At 47.5% G+C, this 26,488-nt stretch overlaps 1 protein-coding gene across 1 annotated transcript in view; it reads right to left on the bottom strand.

The window, feature by feature from the left end:
- CHD9 (chromodomain helicase DNA binding protein 9) overlaps window positions 1-26,079 on the bottom strand; it is a 228,453-nt gene extending 202,374 nt beyond the window's left edge. The window contains exon 1 of the mRNA XM_046684201.1: window positions 25,991-26,079. The gene's annotated coding sequence lies outside the window, so the exon portion shown is untranslated. The remainder of the gene's footprint in view (window positions 1-25,990) is intronic.
- Between the last annotated feature and the right edge of the window lie 409 nt (window positions 26,080-26,488).

Below are 26,488 nucleotides of genomic sequence, written 5' to 3'. Positions count from 1 at the left end.
ATAATATAGTGGTTAATGGCTTGGGTGTCAGATGCCAGGGTTCAGATCCTTGCTCCATCATTTACTACTTGTGTGATTCTGGGAAAGATACTTAATTTTAGTTCCCCATCTTTTATTTGGAATAGTATAGAACCTACCTTTATAAGGTTTCTGGTAGGTGCTCAATAAATGTTGTCTATTACTGTTGTGATGATGATGACAATGGTAACAGTGATGAGGGACCAGGTACTGCGTTGGGACCCAGAGGGAACAAGACAATGACACGGTCCCAATTGTGAGAGGCTTTGCAAGCATACTGTTCTTCCTCACATCTTCACAGCCCCCTTGCAGGGTGATCCCCACTACACCAGTGACTACTGTTAAACATACCTGGATAGCCAACAAAAACGAACAGGCCACAACGACACACCATTTAATAATCTTTCAGTTGGAAAAAATGAACAAGTCTGATAATGCCAAGTGTTGGAGACGACGTGGATCAATAGGATCCTTCTATGTTCATTTTTGGTGGGATTGTAAATTGGTACCCTCATATTGTTTTCCAGGAGACGTGTGCAAGAATGATCAGCTCAGCACGTTCAAAGCAGTGGAAAGCTGTAACAACTCAAACGTTCATTGACAGGAGAGCAATTAAATACTTGTGGAACTTAATAGAGAGGATTATAATATAATAGTGAAAACAAGTGGACCATAGCTTTATGGACAGGACGGATGAATTTTAGCAATATTATTACAAGAAAAAAACTATATTCCAGAAGGCTACACACAGCAGGATATTCTCTTAAACAACAACAAAATCTAAACAATATGCTTTTAGAAAAACATATTAAATAAAACAATAATAATTATTATTTTTTTTTTAGGGAGATTAGCCCTGAGCTAACATCTGCGGCCAATCCTCCTCTTTTTGCTGAGGAAGACTGGCCCTGAGCTAACATCCGTGCCCATCTTCCTCTACTTTATATGTAGGATGCCTACCACAGCATGGCTTGCCAAGCGGTGCCATGTCTGCACCTGGGATCCGAACCGGCGAACCCCGGGCCGCCGAAGCAGAACGTGCAAACTTAACTGCTGCGCCACCAGGCTGGCCCCAAAATTATTTTTCAGAAAAGCAAAGGAATGGTAAATTCAAGATTCAGGATGGAGTGAGGGAAGCACAGTGATGGGCAGGGCAGGCCCACATAGGGAAAACTGGGTGGTGGGTTCACAGGTGTTTACTACATTGTAAATAAATAAATAAGTAAACATAGATAAATAATAAGGAACCAGAAGCACGTTGTGCAAGGTCCAACTGAAGGTGAAAGAATGTCATGAATCAAAGATTATGAATAACCCTGTATACTTGGAGTCCGTGAAAGAGAAACCAAAACTCTACTCTTGGGACGGGTAGGGAGAACACCTCGGAAGGTGTGGGCGTGTTGAGAGAGAGGGTGGGGAAAGGACCCTGAAGGAGGGCAGCGGCATGTGTTTCCAGGAGGATCAGGCAAAGCTGACCCTGGACGTGGAGACCCCTTCACCTGCCGTGCTTCTGTGCAGGTTCAGGACTGTCACCTGCAGTTGTCAGAGGGTAGCAGAGTTGTCACTGGGATGGGATCAGGGAAATGCTCCTGGCGGAGTTTCGTGCAGGTCACAGGTCTCCCTCTGTGGTGGCTGACTCTCAGTGCCCTCTCCCTGGGGTCTCTGCCAGGCCTGCCCCTGCCACTTCCTCCAGGACAGACTTCCAGTTTCTGCGTGTGGTGTTCTGACAGCCCCGCCCAGCCCTGACGGGAGGGATGCTGGGTGTGTGCAGAGAACCCTGTTCCAGCTGGGAGTTCTGGGCACCACCCCGAGGAGATGCAGATTGATCAATGAGCCCATAGTCCTAGCCATCCTCTCTCCTGCCCTGTGGGGAGCCCAGGGGGAAGTGCCCTGAGACAGCTGAGCTGCCTGCTGTCATGCCCAGGCCCCATAAGGCCACAGGCAGGAGCAAGCATTTTTTCATTGAAAAAATCTCGAGGCCCCAAGGCTGGCACCAGGTCAAGGAACACTTGATTAGGCCCAGCTAACCGACTGACTTCATGGACAGAACTGGCACTCTCAGAGGCACAGGGAGGGTGGTCCTGCCTCTCTCATGTGCTCCTGCTGGGGGGGGGGTTCAGGGCTTTCATGGCTCTGGGAGCAGCTTACATGACCCGACACCCACGTCCCAGAACAATCAATGATGCCTCCGAAGCTGGACTCAGAAAGACGGCAGATGAGGTCATAGCTGGGCAGTTTCCAGCTGTCCCATTAGCTCAATTATCTAAACCTCAGTTTTCTATCTATACAATGGGGACAATCATAGTGTCTTTGCCTGACTTAAAGGCACTGGTTATGAGATAATTCGGAACAAAGCGCTTATCAAACAGAAAGGTGCACACATTCATGCTAGAATATGAGCCCGTTGAGGGCAGGAACCACCTCTGACTCCTTCACTGCTGGACTCCCAGGATCAAGGGCAGTGCCTGGCACATAGTAGGTACCCAATAAAAATACTTCTTGAATGAATGAATTGGAATATTACCGATGAGAATAAAAATGATGATGATGATAATCATTACTAACATTAACCGCATCGTGACTACTTGTCAGGCACAGAGCTAAAGGCTTTAATAGATCTATGCTTCACAACAACCCAATGAAGAACTAGTATCCACTCCATTCTGCAGGTGAGTTAACGTGATTCAGGGAAGTTCGTGATTTTCCCAAGGCCACATAGTTAGCGGAAGAGGTGGCCCAAGTGACGAGTTAGTGGTTCAGAGAGGCTCGGCACCTGAAAGTGGGGCACAGGCCTGAGGGGCTCCATGAGGCTCACTGGATTCTGACCCCCTTTCCACTCTTCAAGCCTCTACTATTAAAGCGTAGTTGCCTCTGGAAGACAGTTAGACCTAACTTTCTGATCAGGGAATCATCTGATCTAGCTGTTTGCTTCCTAAGTGTGAACAGTAGGGCTCTTTTGCAGGGATGGAATTCGGGGTGGGGGGTGCCTGGGGGAATGGGGTTACACATGGCAGACAGCTGGATTGCTAGGAAGGGGGCTGAGAAAGCATTCGAGATGCATGGTGGCTGTTTATTGAGAACTGGCCTAGGACTTCAGGAGGGCACATGGTGTTTGGACTCCCAAATTGCCTTCATGGGGCGGGCTGTTATGGAGCAGCCAAAGGAGTCTAGAAGGTAGCAAGTTATACAGGAAGACAACAAGAAGGTTGTCTCAGAGAAGAGTTGCAGTATTGCGGAGTTATCAAAGGAGACTTGCTTTTATGTTTGAATTTTTTCTGGTAAGACGAGGTTCACATATTACTTGTGTAGTTAAAAACATATTTAAATAAATAAAAACTGAAGTGAAGTAGGGGTGGAGAAAGGTTGAGAAAAGGTCACGGGCTGGACTCTCCAAAGCAACGCAGCTTCCAAGACTGCAAAGCTTGCGCCAGGCTGCAGCTCTCCAGGGCTTGGCTGATTTACTGGAGATGAACGGCAGCCCCCAGCCTTCCCAGGGCACGACGGCCAATGAGCCTGATCCGCAGCTGGGGGGGAAGTACTTGCCTTTGCAGTTGGCAGCATCTCCCTGCCTCATGAGAGACTCATTATGCAGTTTGGTCACATGCCCTATGCATTTTAATGAATGAGTCAGGGGACAGACTCAATTTGAAAGAGGAATCGCAGCTCTCAGGCTGGGTGAAGGGCTCTCAAGGGATGCTCTTGCAGCCTGGATATTACAAGTAAAGGAAAGAAGGAAGCCATTTCCACTTAGAAAAAGGAAAGGGAGGTGTGAGGAAGGAAGGTCAAAAGGAAGGAAGAAGGAAGGAGGAAGAGAGGCAAGGAAGGAGAGAGAGAGGAAGGACAGAACAAGAGAAGGAAGTAGGGAGGGAAGGAAGGAAGGAGAGAAAGGGGCAGGAAGAACAGCCTAGAGTTCAGAAAACAGTCCTGGAACAGATGCTGCCCTCCCTACACTCCGTTGCTCCTTTACCCTCCACTTATCCACTCAAAACATTCAGTGCTTTTTAAGTGCCAGGCAGGCACCACACTAGGCATGGGAGTTACAAGACAAATGAGACAGAGGCCTGGCCCAAAAGGAGTTTGCATAAAACCAAATCAGTTTGGTCACATCAGAGTAGCTACAACAGGGGTCTAACTTGGGAGGTGGGGTGGGCCAAACAGGGTGGTTTTCCCGTCCTCCTTGTGAGTACACCCATAGGAAGGTGGGAGGACCCCCCGATGGTCTCATGCATGTCCCATGTGCCAGATATGGGGTGAGTGTTTCACAGTTAGTATCCCATTGAATTAGGGCAAGAATCCCATGAGGCTGATCCTGTTACTGTCACATTTTTCACAGATGAGGAAACTGAAGCAGAGAGAGCAGCTTGCCCAAGGTCACCCAGGGATTTGAACCCAGGTCTGCCTGACTCCAGAGCTCTTGGCAGCTGGGTTCGATGCTGTCAGCCAAGTGCTGGATGGGGAATGCTGGGGAAGGCCTTTCCCTTCCCAGGCTTCCTTCCAAGAACACTCTGAACCCCCAGGAGGAAGAGGTTGGTGTGAATCCAGATGTAGTCAGCGCCAGCCAGCCTGGGAGCGGATCTGAAACCTCACTGAGCGGGGCTGTGTGTGAGACCGAGAGCCCAAGGGCAGCGGGGAGAGGAAGGAAGCTCAGCCTTACCGCGGTCAGTTGGGGCGGTATGCCTGTTCCCAGCCTCCACACCACAAAACACAGGGCAGCAGATGCTCAGCAAATGGGTGTGTGGGAGTGAGACTTACCCTTCGATGGCTGCTGGGCAAGCAGTGTCACCGAATTACTCAACAAAGCCACCTCGGCTTTGAACTATGAGCCAGGCTCTGCTGGAACAGGGCATGGGGGGGGTGGCACTCACCACTGTGAAGAGGATGTCTGCCATCCCCCTGCCCCCCAAGTGGGAGAACACAGCCTGGGAAGAAGCCAGGAACTGAAAAGCCACTGCACACCCACGGTCTCATGAATTTTTACAGCTGGAGAGAAGGAGCGATACACAAGCACAGCAGGACTCGAGGGCCCCGGGCTTCGTGCTGGAGAAGAAAGCAAAGCCACCTGCCAGCAACCTGGACTGCACACAGAGACAGCCAGCTTTTACTGAGTGATTACTATATGCCAGGGCTGTCACATACATTATCCCTTTGAATCCCTGCTGTCTCCTCGGGAGGGAGGTATGGTTAACATGTCCGTTTTACCCAAGAAGAGACTGATGCCCAGAAAGATTTATAACTTGCCAAGGTCACATCTTTCCCGCTTCTGCTTTCCACGAAGAGGGATTTTCCCTAAACATCCTTTTTATCTTACTCTCACTGCTCATAGCAATGGAATAACTTATCTGATTAGAAAATTTGGGAATGCTATGGGCAAGGATCTGCTCTGCTCTATCCTTCTTCCAGGCTCAGTCAGGAAGCCAATTTTGTTCTCACACTAAGCTACATCCTCCATGCTAGCTTTAGTGATAATTAAGGTGGCACTTTGGCTCTTTGCCATTCCTTTGTCTTTTTGTTCAATGTGTTCAGAACCTGGATGCGGCAGAGGGGTGCTGTTTTCTGGAAGGCTCTTTGGAGATCCCAACAATACTTAGGAGCATCCTGAGAGCTCTGGCCACACCACCCGCATTTGCCCAGAGGATTCTGCTCTCCCTCTATCTCTTGGCAAAGGCCTCTCTTGGCTCCAGGACCAATTTCCCTTGGGAGAAGTTAGCCCTTCAACTAGCACTGCCACCTCCCCTCAACCTCCTTTTGTTGGACCAGCAGTTTTTTCTGGGACGAGGAAAACTAAGTCCTGTAGCCAGTTTCTTGGTGTAAAGAGAATCGTTCATGAGAGGGGGCTCGTGGGGTGGCAGTGTCTTGGCCTATGTACCAGCTCTTTCCGTCGCTACCTGCCAGGGCATCCACAATGGGTACTTGACCCACGCAGGCAGCTGCCAGTCTAGACTGCTTACTCTGGAACAAACCCGGGCAGCTGATCTAAATCCCATACACTGTATATCCCAGTTACCAGTTCCAGTGGATCTCCCAGGAAATTCAGACCCAGTTATGTCTCTGTGGGAATACAGGCCAAGTCCACACCACCTTGCTTTGTGAATGTAGGCAAAGTCTTTATCTGCTCTGTGCTCTGATTTCCTCATCTGTAATATGGGAAGCTAATACCCGTCCTCCTGTCTGTCTCACAGGACTCTTATGAGATCAAATATGTAGAATATATTTCAAAAGGAATAAAAAATGCTCCATAAGATAGAAAGCAATTACCACTTCATGAGCTTTGATAATGCACCCAAATACTCACTAAGCATTATAGTTAGCATTTTCAGTTTTGTCACCAGTACTGTCCACCTTCATTTTGATAACCATGCCCAACTCCCTCTGCAATTTCCCTCTAAGGAACCACCCCTTCCCTCACCCTCTCAGTCCACGTAGATCCAGCGACACTGCCTAAGCAAATCAGTGCATCTCATTCTCCTTGACCTCAATGATTGCATCAGGGATGGTCACGTGACCTAGTCAGAGTCATCGAGACTTCTGTTAGGACCTTTGGAAAAGAGATTCTCTTTGGAGATTCTGAAAGGATACAGGGGCTAAAATTAATGCTGTCATCTTGCTACCACATTAACCCCAAACCAAAGTTAAAACACAAAAGATGGAACCAAGAAGTAGAGAGGAGCCAAGTCCTGATTTTGACATTTGAACCCCGAATCCAGCCATATCCACCTGTGGTATTGTGATTTATAATAAGAAATATATTATTTGGTCTTTGCCCATGGTTCCTGGCTCATAGCTCCTAAAACCCTTGGAATTTCCTAAGTGATGAGAGCAATAAAGGTGTCTTTCATTATATTAATGAAGTGACTTTTGGAAAGCACCTAAGGATGGGGGTTGGTTGCCAGAAGAGCCAATGATGTGTTGGAGGGTTCGAACATCCAGTCCTACCCCCTGACCTCCAGGGAGGGGAGAGGGGCTGGAGACAGAGTTCAATCCTTAATGGGCAATGATTTAATTAATCATGCCTATATTATGAAGCCTCCATAAAAGCCCAAAAGCACTAGGTTTACATGTTGGAAATTGAGTGCAGAACCCTCTTACCACCCCTGGACATCTCAGCTTAAGGTGAGCCCCCAAATTCTTTTTTGCCCAAAGGTATCTTGGGTTGGATTTTCTGTCCCTTGTTACCAAGAGAATCCTAATGGATACAGCATTATCTCATTTAACCTTTTCAACAATTCCGAGTTAAGTATTATAAGTACTGTAACCCCCGCTTTGCAGAAGAGAAACTGAGGCACAGATAAGCTCTAAGACGTAAGGAGTGGAGGCAGGATTTGAACCAGATCTCCTGGTCTCTGGAGCCTGCATTCTATCCACTCCACAAGGACTTGAGAACAGACCTGAGCCTCATACTCATAGCTCCATCATGTACTTCAGTCAGCAGTAGTGCATCTGCTCAGAAAGGAGAGCCCTGATTCTCCTGCAGCCAGCAGTGGACGGAGGACATGATTCACTGGTGTTCTCTGTCCCATGTGCCCTCTTTCTGGAAGAAAACACCAACAGAAGGAGCTCAGTCAATTCCTGTGGGGCTTACGCTTGATGTTAAGGGCCTGGAGGGCTTGAAATGGCCCAATATCTTCTCCTCCTTCCAGAGACTGACGCTTCAGTCCACTTTAGAGGCCACTCTTCTCTGAAGATACTGGAGTCTGGTACAGGCCTCCTCGTGCTTACAGCCTGAGCTACTCTCAGTCATGACAGTTTTGTGGGAATAATGGCTTTGAAAGGGGTTTAGAGCAGCAGGTGCATGGCGGGGATGGCAGACATGGTACTCTGGAAGGGGAAATGGGTACTAGAGAAAGGGACATCTGAAGACTGGGTTAGTTTCAATGGATTGAGGGAGCAAGTCTGCCATATAAGTTGGATGATGGGATAAAATAATACGATATCTGAGGTTTGCTTCAAAATAACACAGGGACGGGGAAAACTGAGTGGAGATATAGATAAGATTGGCCATGAGTTGATCATTGTTGAAGCTAGGTTATGGGTGTATGAGGGTTTATTCTGTCTACATGGGCATATGTTTGAAATTTTCCACAGTAATTTTTTAAAGTATAATGAATGATTACAAAAACATGTTTTGTCCTTTATTCTTTACAGAGGTCTTCATGCATATCTTATATGTACCTCACAAATGATGTTTTCTCATTTTAAAGACGGTAAAACTGAAGCTTAGAGAGGCTAAGTCATTTAGGCAGGGTGGAAGTCAGAGCTGAACCCAGGCCCTGCAACTCCTGCATTCCAACGTTGTTCTGGAGCAGGGGGCAGCAGAGGCAAGAGGGTGATAGCCCCTGCTTGACGGGCGCTCACAGGCAGGGACAGGTACCAGGGGAGCCAGTCCTGTCTGCTTCTAAGTCTTGCCCAGCGGCAGCCCAGCCTGTGTATAATTGGACCCCGGCAGGGCCTGTGGGAATCACTGAGCACACAGTGGAAAGCTGCCCGCCACCAATTTCACGTGCTCCTCGGTAGTTAAGAAAACACAAGCCTAGCACAGCAGGCTCTGGACCCTTTCATGGGCATCCTGAGATCTGCTGCCTGAACATCTGGGTCTGATAAAGGGAGACCCACGTGGGCCTCCCTGCCCCCTTTCCCATAGCTATTTCCACACGTACCCTTGAAGCTCTGTGTGTGTGGCTGGTCTTTTCTTTTCTTTCCTCCTGAACATATGGATTCCCAGCTCCTATTTCAAACTCAAATTCTCCTCTGCTATAAACTCCCCAAAGCTCTCAATTTCCTTTTTCCATTGCTCATTCTTTCCTAAAGTGCATGAAAAAGCCTCTCTTAGCTCTGTTCCAATTTCCTTGTTTATGAAAGAAGGGCAAGGAGAACAGCAATTTCAACAATCAAGGTTAACCGAAGCCTGATTCCTCCTTAGAACACACCTCCACATGAGAGATGAAAGCTTACCAGGTACGGGAACAAATCACAGGAAAGCCTGGCCTCCCCCCATCCTCATCCTGCAGGAGGCCTCATGCAGCGCCATCTGCTCCCTTGATCTGGCTGAAATGTCCTTTGTGAAAGTCAGTAATGGAACAGAAAAAAGAAAAGTCATGGGCATGATTCCCAGAAGGTTACTGCTGAAGTGGGAGTGTGTTATCTGGGAAGGGAGGAACAGGTCCTTGCTTGCTCCTTAGCCTGTGGCCTGGTATTTCTTCATAACGGCAACTTACCCTTTAAAGGCAGAAAGAGCCCATCTCTGGGCTGAAATACTGGACGAATCAGCATCAACGAGAGAGGGGGGAGGAGGTTCAACGCATCACCAAGGGCCTAGGGGACTGGAGGTCCTCACCCAGGCAGAGACTCTAAGGTGCCATCAGGGGCCCAGCAGGTAATGTAAATGGCCTGGGGGATAAGATGATAAAAGGCAGCTGACACTGGTTTCAGCCTGGAGGAGCAAAGGGTAGTAACAGTGGTGACTGGAGATAGCAGGTCATCTCCGACAGGGACAGCGGCCACTCACCTCTGGCTGGTTATTATTGCGGAAGAATGTGAGGTGAGCCTGGCGTTGCCAGATCTTCAATTTTTCCAAAGAAGTGGAGATCTGGATTTTACATGAAGTTTCTTAATTTGTGAATTGATTTAAAAGAAAAAATATCGAAAGGCTGACATTATGACCTAATAAAAGCTGTCCAGCAGTCCAAGTTTGCCCGAGCACTCCTGGTCTGCAACCCTGACCGAGGAAGCGGGTCCTCCACGTCCGCAGTGCCGTACGCAGAGCCCAGAGAAGAGGCGGGAGCAGGTCAGAGGAAGCCACAGCACCACAGGCCTCGCCCTGCACACTAAGGAACTAGGACTGTTCCAGGCTCAGGAAACACGTTCAGGCTTCTGTCACCTGCTCATGCTGTACCTGCTGCCACTTGGGTCTTTACTGACAACTCTCCCACCCGCTTCAGAAATTCTCCTCCTCTCCAGGCCAGTTCACGCGGCCGGTTCAGAACTCTTTCTTTGGGTAAGGCAAGTTGTAACTTCGGCCTCTGACCACATTCGAGTCAACCTTCAAAACAACTGAAAATTCCCCTGCCCACAGAAGACTCAAGCGACACCTTCCTTCCCTCAGACTCGACAAAATCACGACCAGTCACTCTGTCTACTTCAGAAACTCTTTTTTCCCCCAGAAAACATACCGTGCTTCAAGGACAACTTCTGTTCCTCATCTCTATAAGAGAGGAAAGAGGGAAACTGAGGCACACATTTGGGAGATATTTGCCAAAAGACAGATTTGGCAGGACCCCAAAGAGCTGGCAGCACCATGCACTAAGCTGTTTTTAAAAGTCCAGGTGTCTTCCTGAACTGCACACAACGAAGAGCAGAGACTCTCGTCACCATGGCATGGTCCAGGGTGCAGAGGGAGACGAGGAAGGATTTTAGGCCGAGGTGTGATAAACGAATCTCTTTCCTGGCATTACCTTTACTCTGTCATTTAGATTCTCCTAGGCTTGCAATTCCCTACACACTGAGAAGGAGAAAGATGAGTGGGAGGAGATGACAAGAGGAGACATTTCAGAGCAGGGGAAAGTGCCTTGCACAAGCGACTGCCTGCAGCAGGGTGTGTGCGTGCGTCTCTGGGTGTGTATGCGTGTATGTATTTGCATGCTTAGTTTGTATGCAAGCCATTTTGGTAGAAGGAGAATTGCTGTTTCTATACTTCAGTAAATACAGACCCTCGTGAGAGAGCCATCATGACTCTAGTCTCTCCCATCTCCCCAACACACTGCTATTCAATTAATCAATATATATTTACTGAGCACCTTCTTGGTATCTGGCACTGTGCTATGCACTGAGATTACATTAATGGGCACAGGAGACACAGTTCTGGCCTCAGAGGGCCCACAGTTTGAGAGGGAGGCAGACAAGTGACCGGGAAACTGCAGTTGAGTGGGTAAGCCCTGGGACAGGGGAAGTGAGCATGGAGAGGGCCTGCGGCAGGAAGCTAACCTGAAAGGCAGAGGGGAGGAGTTGGGGAAGGCATTCTAGAAGAAGTGAGGTCTAAGCTGACATCTGAAGGATGAGTTGGAATTGGACAAGGAAAAGGGAAGGGGCGTGTTTCAGGCAGAGGAAACAGCACAGGAAAGATCTGGAGGTTGGATTATCCCGGCGCTTGAGGCAAACCTCCTGTCTGAGCCAAGGCAAGTTCTATGCTGGGGAGGGCTTCAGGGGAGTTCCAGAGCCGAGCATGGGACCAACGTGGCAGTGGCCATAAGCCAAAGCTGAGAATCTTGAAAATCATTGTTCTCAGATTTAAACTGCTCCGTTAAAAGCATTTAAAATGCTCTCTCGTCATTAAGGTACTCAGAATATAGGACAGAGAACTAAATGTTCAGGAGACATTCTGGAATACAGTCCCTCCTCCAAATAAAGGACATAAACTCTAAGGGTAAAGCATGGAACTGAGACAAACTGACTCTTAAATTCCAATTTACAGAGGACAAAGAACATTCATACTTTTGTCCTCTCTCTTACACACACATACACATTTACCTGGTGAGCCAGAGTGTTAGACTTTTAATATGATTTTTTACAGAGGAGGAAACTGAGGCCCAAGGAGGAAAAGTATCCCAGGTTACTGGCTCGTTCATTCATTCATTGACTCAACAAACAGTAATGAGCACCTGCTGTTGGCAGGCTTGCCCAGGCGCTGTGTGTATTGCGGTGAATAACTTGGGTATTCCCTACTCACAGGAGCCAGGATTCAAACCCAGTGCTTTCGAGTCCAATGCCAGCCCCTCCCAATACACTGAGCTGCAGGCTACAGACTCTGTCTCCAGGGCAGGGCTCCAGTGGGTGCGTGTGTACCACCCCACAGTCTGCGCAGCACTACCACCCCCCAAAACATACCATCAAAGAAAAAACAGCAGAGTTGCTATGCAAATGTATCTTCAAGGCAAGGCGCAGAGCCAGATTGTCCCTGTAAGTCCCTCCCGTATAGAAATTGTACCCACTAAAAGTTGTCCCGGCCCTGGTTGTCTCTGAGTCACCGGGAAATTTCCTAGTCCATCTCCACCCCCTGCTCTAGCCTAAAGGGAATGCTTGTAAACCCTCACCTTTTGCAAGTCTTCCCTCTAAACACTGTCTGATGGAAGTATGAAAGGGACAAAGGTTCTTTCAAAGGAAAAGGGGGAAGGTGGAGAGGGAGGAGAAAGCAGGGAATAAGCAAGAGGAGAGGAGACAGCAGACCCACTTTGCCTCCCGCACAATTCTGCTGTGAGCCAAGTCTGGCCAAGGTCGGAGATGACTGGCAAAACCCGACCAGACAGACAGCCCTCAAAGATGCTTGGGAGAGGCTGGTGTACTTCCCCTGAGCCTGGGCAATGTTATTTCCCGGGGCAAATCAAGTCACAGAGGATAAAAGCTGATGACTGAATGTCTGGGGCAGGGTGGGAGGCCGTGCCAGGAGGTGGAGTGGAGTGGTGGAAAGGGAGGAGGGGTGGAGACTTGGCTGGTTTTGCACAGACAAATCTCTTCATTTTTCCAGACTGGAAAAAGCTGTTTGGGCTGTGCACATTTGCAGGGAGTCACGGTATTTACTATGCTTCCTGGCTCAACAGATTTCTTTTTGTCGTTCAGTCAAACGCAGCTTGTATTTTTCGTAGTCAGAGCTAAACAGACCATGGGGGCTCTTCCTCCACGTTGCGTTCAAAAAAACATCACAAGTGACTCGAAAAGTCCAGCTCACATGGGAGCAGGAGTGGGTGGGGGTAGCATGTTGTAGAGATAAAGGCCTGTGTGTAGGCAAACAGTGTCTTCCCCTTGGAAGGGTTTAATGACGCTGTTTATTTTCCCAATGTACATTTTTCTTTTTTGAGCAGCCATGAGAAGAAACTGCCATCCTAGAAACTGATTCCTGCAATTTGCATGTGACTCTCAACTATTCATGTTGACAGTGGTGTGGGCAGGGTGGAGGCGGGTGGGATAATCAAAAAAAGGGTGAATGAGGGAGTGGGGAGGGCAAAAGTGGTAAAGGGGCACATATGGATGGTGACGGATTCAAACTAGACTATTGGTGGTGAACACGATGCAGTCTATACAGAAGGCGAAATATAATAACGTACACCTGAAATTTATACAATGTTATAAGCCAATATGACCTCAGTAAAATAATTTTTTTAAAAAGTGGTTAATAAAAAAAAAAATCCAGCCGAGTGGTTAAGTTTGCAAGCTCCACTTTGGCAGCCTGGGATTTTGCTGGTTCGGATCCTGGGCACGGACCTAGCACAGCTCATCAGGCCATGCTGAGGCAGCATCCCACATAGCACAACCAGAAGAATCCACAACTAGAATATACAACTATGTCCTGGAGGGCTTTGGGGAGAAGAAGAAAAAGAAAAGAAAAGAAGATTGGCAACAGATGTTAGCTTAGGTGCCAATCTTTAAAAAAAAAACAAGACAAAAAAACCTTTCTTGCCAAAATGTGCCGTTTCTAATTCTGGCCAGATGTCAGATTAGAAAGTTATCTGCTGAGCCACTGTATGCTAAGATATTAATTCAATCCACCAAACATTAATTGAGCACTTACTATGTGCAAAGTACAGTGCAAGGAGTGGAAGTGTCCAAGCCGACCACAATGTAGCATGTGTTTTACATTTTTAAGAGAAAACGGTGTGTGAGCCCAATGGCACACCCAGCCAATGGTGGGGTTTGAGGCACCAAGGATGGGCCAGGTCAGTGATGCCAGCCAAATCACCACACTGGGAGGGTGGTCATCAAATCTTGCTCAAACAACCTTGGAGTCATGCTGCCCAAGAGTTGGAGAGTGGGAGCCTCATCTGCAGAGATGACATAATGCCATATTCAGGCAACCTCTGACCTCTCCAGCCAGGGAGAGGGTAAACAGACAGACACCTCTGGTGGCGCAGGTTAGCATCACTTGATCCAATAGAACAGAGCCTCTAACCTCCTCCTCTTCTTGGATTGGCAAAGCACAAAGTCATCTTGCATTCATTTTAAGAGAGAAAAGAGCCACATGGACTGCTCTTCAAACTTGCTTTTGAGCCAGGAGCCACAGGGAGTTAGAAGGGTGGAGGCGGGCAGAGGGAAGCAGGGGCGGGTCTTTAGGGGACCAGGGCAGTCGGGGGAGCTAACAGTTCTGTACAGTCCAAGTTCTCTAGGCCAGATGTAGCTCAAGTTTTTTTCCTTTTAAATGACTATTATGGGTTTCATTTCAAAAGTGGAAATGCAGGGATGGAAAAATGAGTTTCAGTTGCTATGGAAATAGGAGTTGGCTGGGGCCTGCAGAAGCAGCAGCTGGAGTAGAAGAAGTGGCCAGGAACTTGGCCCTGTGACAGAGGGAGCTTCCGGCTGGGGACAAGACAACAACAGGCTTTAGCAGGGAGGAGGAGAAGGACGACAGACGAGAGAAAAGGAGACAGAGACTGTGTCACCAGACACTGCAGCCTATGAATTCTGCAGACATTTGCAGTGACAGAGAACGGGGCGGTGGGGGGCAGGGAGGCCATGTGTCTATCTGTATTGCATGTGCATCCCCACAGGCCAAAAAAACGAGAAGCAAAATAAATCCAATGCCTGAAAAAGAGCAGAGTTTCACCAGCGACCCTGAGGTCAAGAAAGCCCTGAGACAGCTGAATGACAGAAGAGGAGAGGCCTGCCATTTAGAAGCCTCACAAAGGGTTGGGGGAAAGGCCTGAGCAGGGACCGGCTCTCATACTCTGTGCTCCTTCACCTTTTGTCCTTGCACAACTCCTCAAATTGAAACTGATGTGGGCCAGAAACACAGCCAACAAAATCCCCGCAGGGTTAGCAAGACTGTGGGGGTGGGCAAACTGGTTGTTCTGCTTCATTGGCACCTCTGGGTGACTGTTTCTCTTCTGGGTAGAAAGTCTCCATGACCCTGGGGTCTGGGGTCTCCTAGTCTGAGGCTTCGAAGGGGTCTGAATGTTCTCAGCATCACATTCTGGGGAGACACTTTCGTTAGGCCTATGGTGACTTCAGGCCTTTGCTGGGTCCCTCAGCAGAGCCCACCTGAAGGAAGATTATGCTATGCCCACTCCAACCCCAGGAAGAGGAACCACCCAGCCCCTCTCCTCCCATCACAGTGAGGGTGCGTGCACAGGGGGACCTCACACTCATGCAGGGACTCAAAGTTAGGCTTAGACACTATATAATCCTACCGTTGTCTATACATGCTGTCCGTGAGGAACACTGAGAGGATCACGCAGTTTAAATTGGCCACCGTTCTGGTATCTTGTTTTGTATTTCTTCATTTTTCAATATATCAGGAGTTTCAAAAAATGGAAGTGAGTACCAAAAATAATAAAATACTTAGGAACAAATTTAACCAAGGAGGTGAAAGACTTGTACACTGAAAACTGCAATCGTTGCTGAAATTAAAGAAGATACAAATAAATGGCAAGACGTCCCATGTTCATGGATTGGAAGACTTAATATTCAGATGTCAATACTACGCAAAGCCATCTACAGATTCAATGCAATCTCTGTGAAAATCCCAATGATATTTTTTGCAGAAATATAAAAGTCCATACTAAATTTCATATAGAATCTCAAGGAACCCCAAATAGCCAAAACAATCTTGAAAAAGAAGAGTAAAACTGGCAGACAAACTTTCTGATTACAAAACTTACCACAAAGATACAGCAGTCAAAACAGCGTGCTCCTGGTATACAGACAGACCTATACACCAATGGATAAAACAGAGAGTCTAGAAATAAACCCTCACATAGATGGTCAAATGACTTTTTTTTTTTTAAAGACTGGCACCTGAGCTAACATGTGTTGCCAATCTTCTTTTTTTTTTTTGTTACTGTTTCCTTCTTCTTCTTCTCCTCCCCAAAGCTCCCCAGTACATAGTTGTATATTCTAGTCGTAGGTCCTTCTGGTTGTGCTATGTAGGACACCACCTCCACGTGGCTTGATGAGCAGTGCCACATCCATACCCAGGATCCGAATGAGTGAAACCCTGGGCTGCCGAAGCGGAGCACACCAACTTAACCACTTGGCCACAGGACAGCCCCTGGTCAAACGATTTTTGACAAGGGGCCCAAAACCATTCAATGGGGAAAGGACAGTCTTTTCAACAAATGGTGTTGGGAAAATTGAATGTCCACATGCAAAAGAATAAAGCTGGACCTTTACTTTAGACCATACACACAAATTACCCAAAATGGACCAAAGACCTAAACATAAGATCTAAAACTATAAACTCTTATGAGAAAACATAGAGGAAAAGCCTCAAGACATTGGATTTGGCAATGATTTCCTGGATACAACACCAAAAGCAGAGACAACAAAAGAAAAAATAGATAAACTGAACTTCATCAAAATTAAAATCTTTTGTGTATCAAAGTACACTATTAACAGAGTAAAACAGCAGAATGGGAGAAAATATTCGCAAATCATATATCTGACAAGGGAGTACTATCCAGAATATACAAAGAACTCTTAGAACTCAACAGCAAAAAAAACAAACTACTCAGCCTGATTCAAAAATGGGCAAAGGACTTGAATAGACATTTCTCCAAAGATATACAGATGGCCAATAAGCACATGAAAAGATGCTCAACATCACTAATCATTAGGAAAGTGCAAATCAAAGCCACAATGAGCTCCTATTAGAAGGCTATTACCCAAAAACCCAGAAAATAAAAAGTGTTGGCAAGGATGTGGAGAAATAGGAATCTTTGTGCCTTGCTAGTGGGAATGTAAAACGGTGCAGCCACTGGAAAGTGGTATGGCAATTCCTCAAAAAGTCAAATATAGAATTATCTTGTGATCCACCAATTCCACTCTGGGTATATACCCAAAAGAAGTGAAAGCAGGAATACTTGTAAACCCATGTTCATAACGGTATTATTCACAATAGCCAAAAGGTAGAAACAACCCAAGTGTCCCCTGCAGATGAATGGATAAACCAAATGCTGTATATGCATACAATAGAGTATTATTCAGTCTTAAAAAGGAAGGGAATTCTGACACATGTTACAACACGGACGAACCTTAAAGACATTACACTAAGCGAAAAAAGCCAGTCACAGAAGGACAAATAATGTATGACTCCATGTATATGAGGCACCTAGAACAGTCAAAATTATAGAGACAGAAAGTAGAACGGCATTTATCAGAAGCTGGAGCAAGGAGGAAATTAAAATTAATTAAACAGTTAAACCCATTCTGTAGTAAGTATGAAGTCTCAATTTAGGAAAATAAAAAAGTTCTGGAGATGGATGGTGGTGATGGCTGGTTGTACAACAATGTAAATGTACTTAATGCCACTGGATTGTACATTTAAAAATGGTTAAAATGGTAAATTTTATGCCATGTATATTTTGCCATAATTGAAAAAAACAATATATATATATATAAAAACATGGAAGTGACCCAGGGTCAGCCTCCTGACCTCGGAGAGTTCTGCCAGCACCCAGGATATGGCCTTTCGCCTACTTCCCTTGTCTTGTCAAAACTTACCGCAGGTGCAAACAAGACCACAGACTGGTGTGGTGCATTCAGCATGAGTGGGCAGGATAGAAAGATGAACAAGGACGAGGATTGCTGAGCAAGGACAGTACGCCCAGCTTTGATGCGGGGTCTGAAGCGACAAGGCTGGAAGGCAGGAGCGGGCACAGTGGGTGCTCTGCAGTTCAAAGGAGGAGAGGAGACTTCTTGCTTGGCTGTTGGGTGGTGACAGAGGAAATGGTGTTTAAGGGGTGTTTGAGGAATGAGGATGCGCAGATGTGTGAACTGGTGGAGGGCATTTTAGGTGGGTTGATTGGCTGGAGTGTGGTATGACTGCGAGGCAGAAGGTGGGAGAGTGCAGGTGTGCAGGGGAGAGCAGGTGACTAAGGAGGAGGTGACACGGTGCAGGAACATCTGAAACACAAGCCTGTTGTCTTGGAAGGTCAGCATTGTAAAGGCACAGTTGGCCTTGGTTTGTAATCTTCTGGTGCCAGATCCAGAAGGAATTTGAATGCCAAACTAACAATAATCACAACTTCTATTCACCATGTGCACTTTACTCAATAACCCTAAGCAGTAGGTAGCAATATTCACTCCATTTTCTGCTGAGAAAACTGAGGCTCAAGAGGTTAAGCAACTTGCCTGGAGCACACACACGGCCAGGAAGAGGTGGAGCTGGGGTACAAACCTGGGCCCAGTGGGTCTCAAACTCTAAGACACATAAGAACTGCCTCCAGAGCCAGCTTGAAGACACAAATTCCATTCCCAGTGGCCGAAGCTGGAATAACTGGAGCAACAAAACACAGCAGTATTGGATTATAACCCAGACTGTAAAATAAAACCCGTGAGTCCACACTATCATAAATCAAAAGAAAAATTAATGGGCGAGAAGAGGCAAATCTCCCATGCAGGAGAATTCCAGATAAATTATGTAGACACACTACCCTATAGGAGGGAATAGAAATGCCCACTTCTTCAGCCTGGGCTGTGCTTAGTGACCTCTTTCCAAGGTGCAGTACAGAACGTGGGAAATAGAGTAACCGTCCCATGGAGAAGCCTGACAAACACGCCTTCAGTCAGGGGGTCAAGGTCACTATGAACAGGGGTAAGTCATCCTGATATTAGGTATGCTTGATATGATGTGATGAAAATGCCACTTTACTTCTGGGGTATTCCTCTCCAAAACCCATAAGGCCAGTCTAATCATGAGAAAAATATCAGACAATTCCTACAGAGCGGTATTCAATATACTCTTCAAAACTATCAAGATCACCAACAACAAGGAAACCCTGATACACTGTCACAGCCCTTGGGAGCCTGAGGAGACAGGACAACTAAATGTAATGTGGTACCCTGGATGGGGTCCTCGCACAGAAAAAGGACATTAAGTAAACACTAAGGAAATCTGAATAAACTATGGACTTTAGTTACCAATAATGTATCAATATTGGTTGGTTAACTATAACAAATGCACTATGGTAATAATATGTTAATAACATATTAATAGGAGAAACTGGGTGTGGAGTATATGGGAACTCTCTGTGCAAGTGTCTCAATTTTTCTGTAAATCTAAACTGTTCAAAAAAAAAATGAAGTCTATTAAAAGCAAACCAGTTGCTGGGCTGACCCTCAGAACCCCTGGCCGTCTGGTGCGCATCTGCACAGTGTAACAGAGCTGTGAAGGGAGCCTGTCAATGGACTGAAGAGAAGCAGCGGATCCAGCGACATCTGGGGGGAGGGAAACAGTTCCCACCGAGGCCACCGTCCGCCTCTCTCCCTGAGGTGGGAGACTGTGCCTCTCTCACTAGACTGCAGCCTTCCTGGTGGGAGAACCGGATGTCTCCTGTCAGACTGGGCAGCCTCTGCAGGCAGGGCCCACTTTTCCTCCCGTGGAGCTCAAGGGGGCCTCCCTCAGTGGCCCCAGGTGCCAGATTCTCTACATGCATTTTATCTTCCTTTTAGGTAAGCCAAGGTTCTTTACATGGGTGGGAAGAGAGGCCATGAATAAAATGTACATCTTCTTAAGCCTGGCAAAAGGTCTGCTTGCTCCAAAATACTAAGACTCCTGGCTCTTCAGTGAAGCATAATCAATGCTCAGAAGCAGCAAACTCAAGGATTTGTTGGGTTGAGTGCCGTAAGCTTCCTCTCCTGCCCATGGCTCTCCAGCACCCCTTACTGTACCCCAGGCCCCAGGCTTAGCCAAGTGGTAGCCGTAATAACACTTTAAAATTGTGATGCTGCCAGTTCTATACTAGAACAAACCCCCAAATCCCAGCAAACTGCTTCTTGGCTGCAAGAAGTTGTTACTGGGTGGTACACAGCAATTCACCCCAAAATAGGGGGAGAGTATATCGGTGGAATGCACACACAACGTCTATGATTACTGATCTGCAAAAGTTCTTAAGGAGAGGACAGGATGTGCCTCTGGACAAAGCAGGAAGAGCCAGGCCTGGAAATCAAATCAAGACAATGAAAAAAAGGCCAATTGTATTAACATAAGCTGAAAGAATATTAGGTTGAGAGAAATGGTGATACGTGCGGGGCTCAGAAAAAGCAGCACTAAAGAGCAAGTCTTTGAGAGTCTGTCTTTTCTCCGACATGGTCCAGAGTAGTGGGAGCTCTGGAAACCCTCGAGCATTACAGGCAGCTCAGAGCGCTGGCCAGAGCTTCCTGGGATATGCTTTTGATAAGGATTTTAAGGTTGGCCCGGGAGCAGTGGGAAAGCAAAGGTGTGGTAATTGATTAGTCATGTCTACCACGAGCACAGGGATGGGGAACCAGGACAGCAGTGCTGCCACTCTGGACCCTTGTATCCTTCAGAGGACACAAATATCTTAGGCTATCCTGGCTATTAAATCATTCATCTTGCTCTCCTTGTTTTGATTCCATGAATACCAATCCTCTAACCAGAATTTGGCTTCCCAGGTGGACTTTCCCACAGGGGAAAGAACGTGCTAACAAGCTGACAAAATTTTCAGGCTGCTTCGCAGTGCTTGTCCCATTGTGATTTAATATATTTGTGGTCTGGCTTCCTCATCAGGCTCCTGTGAATTTGGCTGGTCTGTCCCTTTCAGCTTGATCAGCTCCACCACGTGCATTAAAGGAGCTCCATCTCTGGCCTGCAAAGAATGAGCATCGGAAGTCTCCAGCCCCCTGTGACGCTGGCCCCGAGGGGCTCTCTCTGGGTGACCAGCCTCCCTCGTACACAGCTATCTACCTGCCCTTTGCCACGTCAATCACCCCAACCATAGCCATCCACCCTGAGCCCAGAAGGAGCTGCGGGAGGCCTGCAAAAAAAGTGCTACAGCAACAAAAATAACTTTATAAGTTCAGCTAAATAAAAAAGAATAAGAAAGAAGCCCGGTGCATGGGGGGAGACGCCAAGAACACATGATCGAGAATAAGCAGAAGGAAGTGGCAACGTTTAATCTAGAGCAGGGAAGATCCGAGAGGGCAACCAGTTCCCCATCATCAAATATCTGAAGGACCGTGGTGATGCAAAGGGGGCAGATTTGTTCCCTGGGGCTCCAGAAGAAAATATGACAACCAAGGGGTGGCAGAGACAGGTAGAGATTTTGGCTAGATAAAAAAGAGGAACCTTTTAAGGCAGATTTCCTCTAATATCAGTAATTCAAATATCATCTTCACTTTTTTTCTTTTTTCTTTGTCAAATTTGTGAGAAGCAGTGTAATCCTGCTAAGAGCACAAACTCTGGAGCAGGACCGCCTGGGTTCATTTTCCAGTCTGTCCCTCGCTATCTATCTAACTTCGCACCAGTTATTTAACTTCCCTATGCCTGTTTTCTCAGTTAATAATGGTACCTACCTCAGACAGTGCTTAACCCATGTGATTGTGGTGAGGATTAATTAAAATATACATGAAAAATGCTTAGAATAGCACCCAGCACGTGGTAGGTGCTCCAGAAGCGGTGGCAACTATTATTTTTTATTACATTCACTAACCCTCTATACTATTATTTAATATTCTTCTTTAAGTGGACACATTATTTATATAGATTTATTTTAAAGGAAACTTTATATCACTACTGTCAATGCAAAGCCAGAAACACTTGCCACGTAGAGGGGGAAATTATAAAAATAAACAAAAAACAAAACAATGTTACTAAATTTTAGCTAGCTACTGTTGTCTGTTTGATGCCCTGAATTTGAGGACTGCTGTCCTCTCCATAAACAGAGAGATGAGCAAGTGTTACAAAAACATTCTAGTACTTCCTGGAGACTTCTTTTGTTGACTGTAGTAAGAAGAAGAGTCTGGCAAGTTCAAGGAAGTGAAAGGTCAGTGTGGCTAGAGCTCCTGCTCTGGGGAGAGAGAGCAGCAGAGTGCTGGAGAGGGAGGCAGGGGAGGATACAAGAGGTGGTTTAAAAAGGGGCACCTCCTAGTCTGAGGTGTCCGTAGGAGGCCCCCGTGGTATGAGGAGCACACTTTAGAAACACTTTGTAGCCCACCTGTCCTCATCAGTGTCCCCCGGGAGGTCACCTGCAGACAGTTTCTAGCTGCACTGGCTGCCTCTCCCTTCTTGCTGCCTGAAGGCATTTTCTGGCTGCAGGGTGTGTACTGCAGAAGCGTGCAGAGGTGTCAGGATGGGGAAGGGCTCAGGAGCAACCCTCCAGCAATAAGGGACGGGAGGTGGGGAAATACCCCAGCTTCCTTACCTCTTTGTGGGACACTTCTGAGATGTGCTCCATACAATCTCTCCAAGGGTCCCCAGAGGGATTGGGCCCATTGACCCAGTGGTACCTTACTCATCAACACATCCTCTATTGGCTTTCACTCCCTTCCCTGGTCCGCTTCACTCTCATTGGGCTTTCTGAAATCACCTCCCAAATAAATTCCTGGCACCCAAATCCTTGTCTCATGATCTGCTTTTGGGGGAATCTCAACTACGACACAGTTTAAACTTTTGACAATGGAATGAGTTGCCCAGTGAGTAAGCTCCATTTTACTGGGGGCACTCAACCAATGGCTGAGAACGTTCAATGAAGATTCACGGGTCAGGCAAGGATTCAATTAGACAGGCATTTAGTATCCTTCTGACCCTTAGGTCCCATGATTCTCGACCAAGAGTTGGCAAACTATAGCCCGCGGGCCACAGCCAGCCCACCACCTGTTTTTGTACAGTCTGTGAGCTGAGAATGGTCTCCACCTTTTTAAGCGGTTGAAAACAAAATCAAAAAAAGAATAACATTTTGTGACCCGTAAAAACTATATGAAATCCAAATTTCAGTGTCCATAAATAAAGGGTAAACACAGCTACACTCACTCATTTCCATAGTGTTGATGGCTGTTTTCACTCTACAATGGCAGAACTGAGCAGCAGCAACTGAAACCATATGGTCCACAAAGCTCGAAATATTTACTATCTGGCCTTTTACAGAAAATGGTTTGCTGGCCCCTGTTCAAGATCATTATCCTGCAGGGACAAGAGGCAGACCGAGACCCGGGTGCCCCGTGGATGGGGAGGCTCTGCGCCAGACCTAGGATTGAGGGGGTAGTTTGGATCAGACTTTCACGTCTCCTTCTTCTCCATCTTTGTGGCCACCTCACTACTTCTTCTGCCCTCCGCAGGTATCTAGGACTCTTTCTCTGAGGCATTAACGTTTTTGTGCTAGGAATATTTTTGTTTTTAAAAGGACATCAGAACTTTTCTTCTCCACACTCTGCCCACAGGCCCAGGTGGTTTCATCCACGCTTGATGCCTTCTGCAGCCATTCAGTTACGGATTCCTCCTCAAACCAAACCAAACCAAACCTCCAGCCCAGGACCATGTCCTGAGGTCTCTGATCAATACTCCACCATCTGTTCAATGTTAGATTAAGATGCGGGGTGGGGGTGGGGGTTTTGCTGCTGACTAGCGGTAAAACTTTGGGCAAATCATTTACTGCATGAGGCATCAATTTCATCATCTGTCCAAGGCGGAAATGATCCTGCCCAGCCTGCCAGGATTACTGTGCTAATTGGATGAAATGAGAGGTGCCCACAAAACACAGTGCCACCTGGCCCCAGCTTCTCTCTTCAGTGTATTACTGTATTATTGCACCTCTGCTCCCGTTGACCACCACACTCCCTGTGCTCTGGCTCTCCTTGAGTTCCCCAACCTTGCCAAGCTTTTGGCTACCTCTGGGCCTTTGCACACACTGCTTATTCTTCCTGAAACATTTTTTCCTCATCCCACCTCCTGCCTGGCTGCTTCTCAGTCTTTATGACCCCCAATCCAAGGCAGGCCCCTTTTGTATGCCTCTGCATCTTCGTGCTTGATTCTTTTATTGCGCATGCAGTAATATCTAGTTTCAGTCGATCCTCCTTATTTGCGGCAATTACGTTTTATCAAGTTGCTGTGAACACGGAATTAGCAAATACTGAACCACTGATTCTCGGGGAAAAACCTAAGGAGCCTCTGGTCACATTTTCATCAACAGATCAATGCTCAACCTTGTTTTATGTGTGTTTCTGTTTAAAGACATCTTATTTAATATATACTGTTGATTCATTCACACTGAACTCACAGCCATTACCACTACAACTCATACCTGAACAAAGCTTACCCAACGTGTATTTTCTCTCTATGGGACATCACAGCATTCTTGTGCTTAGGAACACCAGACAGCCTTCAGCACCATGCGTGGGGGTGATTTTAAACAGCAAAATCACCAATAAAAAGAACAAAAATTCGAAAAACGTGGCACTAAATAGATCACAAAAAGGACCCTTGTTTACAGTATAAGAGGTGAACCAAGAAGGCAGAGCACCATGTTGTTTTGACCTCAGCCGGGAACACGCATGCTGGGTGACTCGAATTCTTTCCCACTCTGCACACATCATGAATGACTGTGAAACTGCTGAGGATATCGACTTGGGGGTTACAAAGACGTTTAGCAAGCAGGAGAATTCGTAAACACAGAATCTGCAAATGAGGATCTCTGTACTTTCTTCTCATTTCTCCCATTCACTAGAGGGATTTCACTGAGGCTGGTTTACCTCTGTCTTACTCACCATTTTATCTCTAGCATCTGGAAAACTGTCCGGCACATAGTAGGCTCTCAAGGATAACTATATTTTGAATGAATGAATGAGTCGATGCAGTGAAAGTGTTTCATTTGCAGCCATGATAGCTAGTGCTCGCGGAGAATGCGCCCCAAGCTGCCCTGTGCCAAGTGCTTTCTCTACGATCCTCACTCACCAAGGGAAACAGCAGATGATCGTACGTGCCCACGGGCTCTGGAGTCAGACAGCTGGGGTACAAACATGGGATCTGCCTCGTATTAATTATATAATTGTGAGCAAGTTCCCTGGCCTCTCAGAGCCCTAGCTTCCTCAGCTATCAAATGGGGTCATTACAGTTCTGCCTTGTGGGTTATGGTGAGGGGTCACTGTGGCAACACACAGAAAACATTTAGCACAGCACCTGGCCCAGCGATGCCCGTAGGAAACATTATTTCTCACTGTTAATAATTCTCCTGGCAATTCTAAGAGGTTTACACTATCGTACCCATTTTGCAGATGAGGAAACCGAGGCTAGCGGTGGTTTCATGGGTTCTCGAAGGTCACATAAGGAAGGGCTGGCTCTGGGGACTCCAGGCCCACGCTGGTAACTACTCGGCTCTTATATAAATATAAGGGGTCATATTTATTAGTTATAAGGGCTCTTACTCTGCCTGCTCACTACATCTACCAAAATGATGGGGGCAGCTCCAGCAGGCCCCCTGAACTTCTGTGGGATCCACCCTCCCTCCCTAGTGAGTCTTCTGTCATATTCCACATCAGCATCTTTCTGTTCTCTGCCCACTTTCGGTTCAACCCTTTCAGAACCAGCCCTATTGGGAAGGAGGGTGTTGGTTTGTTATCTTGGGTTTGACAGCTCAAAGACAGAGATATTTCCTGCTTAAAAGGCACATTAAACAAGAGGAGGGGGAGAAAGGGAAGAATCATCATTCTGGGCTGCAACACCCGTCCTCAGGTTTTCTCTAACCCTTTGGATCAAGGGTCCTATGACTTAGCCCTAGCTGGAATCTCCTAGGAAGCTTTAAAAAATGCAGATATCCAGGCCCCAACCCAGACCACTTACATCTGAGTCTCTAGGGGGTGGAACTGGGGCATCAGCAGGTTTTTTTTAACGCTCCCCGAGCGTTTCCAGTGAGCAGCCAAGTTTGAGAAATGGGGCTCCGGGTCTTTTCTGCATTCAGCTCCAAAGCTGAAGTCGCTCTGGGCACTAGGAATTGCATTTTCCTTTTAGGACTTGCCGTGCGGAGATTTGGGCAGGCTTTCCAGGGGCGCAGGCTAGGGGAAGAGGTTTGCGTGCAGCGACCTGGTGCTCTGCCTGCCCCTAGGCCCAGCCTGGAGCCCGCGGGTCCCCGGGTCCCCTTAGGCAACAACACGTGTGGCCGCTCCGACTTCTCCGCTCAGACCGCACGCGGGGCTCGGCGGCCGCCGCGCCGCCCACCCCAACCACAGAGGTTCGAGGAAGAGGCCCGGGGCTCGGGAATCCTACCTCGGCTGCCGGCGCTGCGCTCCAGTCCGCGGAATCCTGGGGCTGGGGCTCGGCGTGTCGCCGGGCTCCGCGGGAGCTGGCCTCCGCGCCGGGAGCGCCGCTGGAGCGCAGGCGCCACCTAGTGGGCGCGCGGCCGCGAGGCGGGAGCGCGGTCCGGGCGGAAGTGCCGCCGGGGCTGCCCACGTGGGCGGTTTCCAACGCGCCGAGCTCCCGGGCGCGGATCCCGGCTGGGTGGGACCACCTTCCCTCCCTAGAGGGCGCTGGGAACTGAACTTGCTGAACTTTCTCTTAGGGGCACGGAGGGGCAGCCAGGCCCTGGCTTCCGGCCGGGGATCCGTACTGGGATTTTCCTGGCTGGACTTAGCGATCTTTCCTTCCATCCAAAAGCTTTCAGTACACCCCAATTTGGCAGAGCCTCTCTTTTAATTATGCTGGGAGCATCAGAAGATGCAGGGGACTGGGTTTCTCTCAAGCCTACGGAGGCCTTTCCCCTACCAG

The sequence above is a fragment of the Equus quagga genome, chromosome 13 (assembly GCF_021613505.1).
Source record: "Equus quagga isolate Etosha38 chromosome 13, UCLA_HA_Equagga_1.0, whole genome shotgun sequence".
NCBI classification, from domain to species: Eukaryota; Metazoa; Chordata; class Mammalia; order Perissodactyla; family Equidae; genus Equus; species Equus quagga.
This window is presented reverse-complemented; position numbering and strand designations above follow the sequence as displayed.